Below are 7,774 nucleotides of genomic sequence, written 5' to 3'. Positions count from 1 at the left end.
GTTTTGTGTTGCTCTAGGCGGATGCAATCAGGACATAATATTGGCGATCTCACGATACACACCGCTAACGGCATAGAACAATTTGTTAAGCAATCAATTATATTAGCGCAATCCGGTTTTTGGCTATCTCCTTGTGACCAACACGAGAGTTTGTTGCAGTTTTGTGTTGCTCTAGGTGGCTTCGAATAAATCACACTATTGGCGACGTCGCAACACAAACCGATAGCGGCCCATATTTTTTTGCATCCACGTGTATGGATGCCTTTACAAAATTTCGGCTATCTCCTCATGCTCGATACGAATGTCTGGTGCGTTTTTGTAAAAAATTATAATAATCACTCACTTCGCTTAATAAATGCGCAAATTCTGTGTACAAACGACAACAATTAGCTAGAATACTAGAATAAAATGATATAATTCTCGTAAAAACATGTTGTGCCGCTTAGAACTACGTAAACATACCCAAACGTCAGTTCATAATTTGCCGTCCGTGAGCGGAAAACCGCTCTCAAAGATAACCCATTAAAGTATACAGCACGGCACAACATAGTTTAAATACATGCTGCAGTCATGCAGTTAGCATTGAGCGTGAAAGTGAGAGAACTGAGAGCGTTCGTGTTTGTTTTGTAGTACAGAAAAATTTCTCTATGGAATACAGGCACGGTAAAATCAGTTCCGTATTTTATACCAAATGTATTTTATAAAGGAAAACTGCCCGCAGAGGCCCTGGTATATTTTAGGGCAGGGCGAGGGAGCGTGTCAGTAATTTATAAATGTACTTACATAACAATAAGGCAGGAGCAAGTGTCTGTAGCACATTACACATTTAAATTACAGTATTTATTTATAGTTTTACAAGCATCGCTTAGAGTTAATTTTGAGCTATGTTTAGTGTTTCAAGACTGATAAAATCAATGCACTCTACTGGGATACTTTAACATAAGTATTTACGTACGAAATTACTAGTACTTTTTCACAAACAACGTTTTGACGTTAGACAGCCCGTCTTCGAGTCTTCGAATACTTGACCATATTGTAGTAATAGAATTACACTCTACTACAAATGGGAGTGTTTGTGGCCTTTGTTTACTTTCTACTGGTTGTTTTCTTGGAGATCGGAATCCTAACTTCCACACGTTATGCCGACCGCATCACTTGGTCAGGATTTTCTTGAAATTAGTCTTTCTGTAGCTCGTTCCGAACCTTGCTAATTAATTCTTGCTCCGGTTAAATTGACCCGCACTTTCCGCGCTCATGCGTTTTTTTAGCTTATCAGTGCTTTTCTCGCTGAAGCTTGCTTTTAATACTTGCTAGTTGCTACTCTAGCAAATTTTTGCATCGTGCTGCTTAACCGTAATTGTAAGAGCGTGTCTTCCAGCCCGTGTGAAAGTTAAATAGCTTCCGGTCAGCATCGCTACAGTATCCTTTCTGTCGTATTCTCTTGCACGCATAGTTATTGGCAGATTTCGGTGACTATTGTGAATATGTGTTACCAGCATAGGAAGGTCATATTTACCGCTTCAGTGTACAGTACTCGTAATTGGCGTTGTACAGCACGAGCTAATGCATACAACCGGTAAAATTAGTTATCATGGCACTACTCTGTACACTTCGCACGCACAGCCGATAGATTGTGAAAAGGTGAATTATTCAACCCACCAGAAGTCTAGAACAGCAGCCAAACCGGATACTCTTAACCGGTAAGTGGTAGGCTCCCGTCTATTTATTAAATTTCCTGTACAATAACAATTGCTGAAGGTGTACTTAAATCATCAAAAAAGTAACACGTGCAAAGTAAAAATTACAAATCATTAATCATGCCAAGTATGAGCCAGATCGGCGATGCGATTAAGGTCACAAAGACAACAGGTATCTTGTGTTTTACTGGAATGATTTGAGTCCTAGGTCACTCCACTAAAGCTTACATGTATATTGCCGTTGTTTTGGTGCCACGAAATCCAATCAGCTCACGACCGACATCACGTGCTCGGCTTTCGGATAAGACTTGGCGCGATGATCTTTGTTATCAGACAATTTGCACGACGCCATTTACTTTTCTCCTCACTTTCACGCTGTTAGGCATGTGCAATTACGACATCCGCACCTCGCTGTATCTGTAGCCATATTGTTTCTGGCATCTGCCAGCTTTTATCGCTTGTCCATTGGCCAGAGTCTCCAGTTTTTATCGCATGCCATGCCACTGGCAGTGCCATTGGCAGGTGCCACTGCCAGGTTTTACACCCTGCCATAATTTCTACAGACAAAATACTTCCAGGACAAATTTTGTCTTTTTCAAGACAAAAAAACACTAAATTAAGGGTGATTGTGATTCACCGTAATTATCGAATTTGAAGCCCCCCCAAAATACAAGCCCCCCCCCCCGTAATTAGAGCTCACCCCTAAGGTCGTTTGAAAGTTATAAGCCCCCCCCCCTGAATAGAGGCCCATGGGCTTAATTAAATACCGTAAAGCCCATGTTAAAAAATGCCAAAAAGCTGGTTTGAAAAATTGAAGCCCCCCCCCCTAAATACAAGCCCATGCCCGTAATTGGAGCCCACCCCGTGGGTCATTTGAAATATTTGTAACCCTGGGCTTCTAATTCGATAAATACGGCATACGTTTCCCATATGAGTTAACGTCTAAATACATGTACCGGTACCAATATTACTATGATTCATATGCTTATTATTGATGGGGAAAGCTTTTGCACGCGAAAATTACTGACGATTGCTGTAAACGTAACATAATACTATAAATTATTATTCATAATTATCATGTGGGTCGTCTGCTGCCGCCCCGAGGAATATACTCAGCGTCGCCGGACAGATTGACCATCTGCTGAAAACACTAAGCCACGTTCTCCGTGGGCGCACTCCTGGTTCTGTCCGTGACAGTCGAAGAAGAGCCGCCGTTCTTCCTGTGAGGAGAGAAGCGGCTGACGTACAGCGACAAAATCTTTCAAAGGATTTCAACGTATTGTGCCGTGGTGCAGTGGTACTGCCTACGCGGATCTAACGACGTAGCCGGGCTTCGATTCCCCCATCGGTGCATTTTTCAGCCGTTGTAGGTCGTCACCAGGCAATCCGGAGGCCGTGTACAGGTTGATGGGGACGAAGACAGTCGGGTCTTCACCGCGGACCGTCGGTAGCCTCCCCGTGTAGCTCGGTCAGTCGAAATAAACACGAATAAAATGAGGTTGCAGTACTGCACGACCGACTCGTACTGGGCGTGGGTTCAAAAGATCTTTACGTCGGAGCAGTTCAGCGGGCACACGATCGAATGATCCACGTTGCACGCTGCGGCGAAACGCACGATGTTCGGAAACTAGAAGGAACAGTAGAGATGCTGTAGCCGCTCTTCCATAATACTCCCGTGGACGAACGGTCGTTAAGACGGTCAGACACCAGGATAATCCGAGTATTTGCGTTAAAGTATAGTGAATCCAGGTTTAACCGCGTCCCGCAAATGTTGATGCATCCGTTAGTTGATGAAATTCGACCCGATGAGCCCGGTACCTCGTGTTTCGTCCCAAAAATTTTCTCGACTAATTCAACGATTCCCGCGGGAATGACCAGCTAAGGATTCTTGGCGTTGACGACTGACGCCGGTCTTCCTTGCTCCAACATCGCCAGCAAAAACTGCAGTCATTTTTTTAAATGCGGGAGTAAGTACAGAGCGTACCACTTGCCATTGAGCAAAGCGTTCGAACTATCAGATAGGTGTGTAAAAAAAACCTGATAAATGGGGGCTGGCGCGCATGAGGAAGTTCTGAAGTGTCATCCTGTTTGATTGTGCCAATGTGTCACTTCCGTTCCGCCGGCCCTTTCTCCGCCGGCAGACATCTTCGGCACGGTGGGCTTAACAGCATTATATGTCGCGCTCTTGTGTCGGCCGGAATCCCAGCAAAACTTGAACCTCGGGGCACTTCCCACACTAGCGAACGTTGTCCGGATGGATGCACAACTTTTGCATGGCAAAGAGGAATGTGTCTGGCATGGGATGTCACCTGTGTGGATACTGTCGCCGCTTCTCACATTAAATCCACATCGGTTAACGTAGAATCGGCCGCCGTGCAAGCAGAAGGTAGAAAGTCTAGTTTATATTCTTATTCAGGCGGCCGTTATATTTTCGTACCTATCGGTTTCGAGACAATGGGCCCGTGAGGTCCATCGGCTATTGCTGCCATCAAAGAATTAGGAAAGAGATTACGGGCTCATTCTGGAGAAGCCACGCTCACACAAATTTCTACGACAGCGACTGTCTTTTAGAGATACTGCTTGGTAATGCGGTTTCTGTCATGGGCACTGTGGAGAAATCTGAAATGTTTAATGAGCTTTGGTTCTGCTAAATGCGTTTTAACACATGTAAAGTAGAGCCCCAAACAGTAGCAAATATCTGTACGGCTACGTACGGTTTCCGCTTACGGCTCCTACTGTACGGTACGGTTACGGCAAAAATAACTGGACTGACCGTACCGTATACCGTATACGGCAGTACCGTATACGGCAAGCCCATTGTAAAAGCGTGTTTTTGGCTACAGTATACAGTATACTGTTTGGGGGCTCTAACATTGTTAAGTAATGGTTTGAATTAAAAAATGGCCTTCCGTCTGTTTCCGTATTGACGCTTTCGAAATTTGCAAGATGACATTTATCATTGGTCAGTAAATTTCCCGTATGGCCTGCGCACTGAGCAAGGTGCTCCATATCCGGGTTGAGTTAAAGTGTACGTGGTGGTACATATCTGTAGCTGGTCTGTGTCCACTATACGTTAAAGCGCGATGCGGTGAATGCAGACTTATGTAGCTCCCAGTAGGGTTGTCATCCCACCCTGATTTTTGAGGCGGGATGTGATGGGAATGAGAACGTGAAGTTATGGGAATAGTGGGATTGGTGGGACGAAGCAAAATGAATTTTAATGAATTTTCCCCATACAACGTTCGCCTAATTTAGAAAGGAAGAAAAGTTTGTAACGCGCAAAAATTATGGGACATAACTAAAGCACGGTAAATTTTGGCAATAAAACATATTTTCGGGCAATGGAAAATCTCCTCATCACTTCCCAATCCCATCATGCATCCCATCACATTATCACGGCCACAATTCTTCGGCATGATGGGACTGGGAACAGGAAATCGGCGTAATTGGGATAGCGTGTGATGGCGTGATGACAACCCTAGCTCCCAGTATATTTGCTCGTGGTTTGACTGAATACAGTCATTTTGTCAGTTTTCTGTCAAGAGTCATAAAATAGTAGCAACTCGAGTCGTCGGTACAGTCGTTCAACTACATGCAATTCGCTGTAGTGTCGTCATCGGTGCGACTTTTTTCCTTTGTTCATCAAAACTATTGGCAAGTAACCGCAAGTTTATTTTAATTTGTAGACACTCCATTTTGAATTTTTGGCAGTGTTCTGTTGACCACTTTCTTGAGCAACCGTAGACTTCCTTCCAGCGCTTTCTGCTGGTTGTCCAGCTGTCTCTGTGGATTGTGGTTGTAAACTGCGGGTATCACATTTATCGTCAGCCATGTTTTCCTCGTTTTCACCCAACCCCAGTCATATCAACGTTGTGGGCGACGACGGTGTCCTACTGTACGGGCGCGTGGTGGACGTGGCTGACAACGGACTGTACATCGATTTGCTTTGTCCCCGTCTGCGCCGCGAACTCGTCCCCTTCCACAGCGTCTTCCGCACCATCCGCGGGCTTGGACTGACCAGGAGCTGGTGTCAGCGCTTTTACAAGAACCGGCGTACCGCCCCGCTAACGAGCGGTGCGGTGGAAGTTCTACGCCGGGAATATCCGGGCGGCGCGTGGCGCTGGTGGCCCGCGGAGACGCAGAACCTGGTCCCCGCGTCATCAGCGCCCCATTTGCAGCATGCTGTCGTCATTGTGCAGGGACGGGATGACAGCGTCAAAGGCACATGGACGGACCTGGTCCCCCTGCATCTCCTCCGCTGGCCCGCTCCCCGCGACTGGTGGACGTCGAGGCCGCGTGAGCGTCAGGAGACAGAGACAGGCAAAGGGTGACGCTGCCCCAGCGCATGGGACCGGGAAGTTTTGTCAAGTGCAGTTTGTCCCTGCCAAAGGACTGCCAGGGAGCGTCAGCATCACAGCTGGATGGTTGGGTGAAAGAGATGCACTGGCGACTAGCGACAGCTACAGATAGTGACAACTTCCGGGCTGTGATGTACGTCGGCGTCGCGGATGGACAGTTGCAGTATATTGTGGAAACCAAGGAAGTGGAAATGGGGCAATCCGCCAGCACAATGCAGGTTCCTCAATGTCATGTTGAATTCGTGGCAGTAGCACCCAGAACTGTGCAGTTCACAATTCACACAGAGTTAGAATTAGAAGTCTTACAGTTCGCGTGCGAATTACGTTACCAGTTGCGATCCATCCAAGTAAACCGCTTTTCGAGTTATTCAGTTGTGAGACCGGGATCACTAGCGTTCACGTCAGTGGCGCTACGCCTGTGGCGCTATGCCTTAGGATTACGTGTCTGTGTTGTGTCTCTTCTGATTGGCTTGAGTTGTGTTAGTGGGCGCGGCATAGCACGTGCTGCACAGTGATACACACTGTTGAATTGGCTCTACGCTTTTACGATCGAGCTGCGCCGATCAGTGTTGATTTTTGGTTTTCCAGACTTTCAATATTATTAAAAGTCAGCGATTACGGTGCGACGTTTTGTGTTTCCGCATAGCTCGCAATCCAGATCGTATTGCTCACTCCACGGGATAGATTCCGTTTCTGTCTCCGTCCCTGGATTCATTCTGGATCTAGCTTTAGACAGTCACTCACCATTGACGATATGTGCAGTTTTTGTGCGAGTTACGGTAGAGTTAGGTTTTCGGGAAGCAGCTCTTCGGAGTTTCGTTATAACTGGATAACTCGAAAATGCTAAGTTAAATAGTTAAAAATCGATGCACAGGTCTGGTAGTACCTAGTGGCTAGTCCTACCTACTACTTACCTACATTCTTCGTTTCAACGCGAACTGCGACTTTATTTGCAAACCGATCACGGACTACTTTCGGTGTACTACTCAGCGCAACGATCTCCCATGTTTCCTACAACGTGCTTGACTTTCAAAGTGACAGTTTTATTTTCCTGGAAGTTTCCACATTTCCTCTTCGTCAATTTGACCGAATTTTTGTTCGTTTGTAACATTATTTCCTAAATTTTCGAGCGGCGGCCGACGGGCCCAGTTGCATGAGTTCATTGAATTGCCTGTTGTTCTTGTAATTCTGCAGACGTACGTCGGACCCGTGCAGACGGCCATCATATCATCCATCCAGTGGCTGCCCGGCATCTTGCGGGATGCGATGATGAATGGCGAGGAGGCGGAAGCCAGTTGGGTCTTGACGGCGAACATGTGGCAGCAGGTGCTGACCCATTTGGACACGACGACGCAGACGCAGCTGCGCACGGTCTGCCCAGCGTCGAACGCTCTCCTCACCGCGCCCACCTTGACGGCTGACTTGGTGATCGAGACGGGCGTGGCCATGGAGGACAAGTCTTATACTCACCACTACTCCCTGGTGGCTCCCATCTTCTACTGTCTGAGTCGCTCCACCAAGCGTCTACTCATAAATCATAATCGCCCGCGACTTCCAGTTCGACCTGAAAGACTTCCTGGCCGTGACGGAGGTGATGGCCTTCGCGGTGCGCGGGCCCAGAACCGGATCCATCTGACGGCGCTATATTTGGTCCGCGGAAAGCAGGTCCTGCCGGTCCTGGGCTCACCGGACTGGTTCTGGAGCGTTGCGCGACGTGAG

This window comes from Paramacrobiotus metropolitanus, unplaced genomic scaffold (assembly GCF_019649055.1).
Source record: "Paramacrobiotus metropolitanus isolate TYO unplaced genomic scaffold, Prichtersi_v1.0 Parri_scaffold0000120, whole genome shotgun sequence".
Taxonomy (NCBI): domain Eukaryota; kingdom Metazoa; phylum Tardigrada; class Eutardigrada; order Parachela; family Macrobiotidae; genus Paramacrobiotus; species Paramacrobiotus metropolitanus.
This window is presented reverse-complemented; position numbering follows the sequence as displayed.